The following is a 976-nucleotide window of genomic DNA, read 5'->3' as shown; positions in this document are numbered from 1 at the left end:
CCTGCGGGGGCTGTGAGCAAACGTGTGCACTTGGGGGGCAGGAGGGTGTGTGTGGGGCAGGGCACGGGACAGTGGGGCAGGCAATGGGGCAGGTTGTGTGCATGGGGCAGGACAGTGTAGGGGTGTCAGGAAAGGGCACAGTGGGGCAGAACAGGGTGCAACGGAGCAGAACAGGGTGCAATGGGGCAGAACAGGCTGCAGTGGGGCAGGACAGGGCACCATGGGGCAGGACAGGCTGCAATGGGATGGGACAGGCTGCAATAGGGCAGGACAGGGTGAGTGGGTCAGGACAAGGCACCGTGGGGCAGGACAGGGCGGCATGGCACAGCACAGGCTGCAATGGGGCAGGATAGGACAGCATGGGGCAGGACAAGTTGCAGTGGGGCAGCACAGGGCACAGTGGCGCAGAACAAGTTGCAATGGGGCAGCTCAGGCTGCAATGGGGCAGCATAAGGTGCAGTGGGGCAGCACAGGGCTCCTTGGCACAGCACAGGCTGCAGTAGTGCAGGACAAGTTGCAATGGGGCAGGACAGGCTGCAATGGGGCAGCACAGGACACCATGGGGCAGGACAGGGCACCGTGGCACAGCACAGGCTGAAATGAGGCAGCACAGGTTGCAATGGCACAGAACAAGTTGCAATGGGGCAACACAGGCTGCAGTGGTGCAGCACAAGCTGCAATGGGGCAGCAGAGGCTGCAGTGGCACATCAGAGGCTACAATGGGGCAGCAGAGGCTGCAGTGGGGCAGCATAGGTTGCAATGGGGCAGCACAGGTTGCAGTGGCACAGAACAAGTTGCAAAGTGGCAGCACAGGCTGCAAKGGGGCAGCACAAGCTGCAGTGGTGCAGCATAGGTTGCAATGGGGCAGCAGAGCATGCAGTGGCACAGCACAAGCTGCAATGGGGCAGCACAGGCTGCAATGGTGCAGCATAGGTTGCAATGGGGCAGCAGAGGCTGCAATGGCACAGAACAAGTT

This window comes from Nothoprocta perdicaria, unplaced genomic scaffold (genome assembly GCF_003342845.1).
Source record: "Nothoprocta perdicaria isolate Ctin4 unplaced genomic scaffold, notPer1 scaffold_288, whole genome shotgun sequence".
Lineage (NCBI taxonomy): Eukaryota > Metazoa > Chordata > Aves > Tinamiformes > Tinamidae > Nothoprocta > Nothoprocta perdicaria.
Note: the sequence above shows the minus strand (reverse complement) of the source record.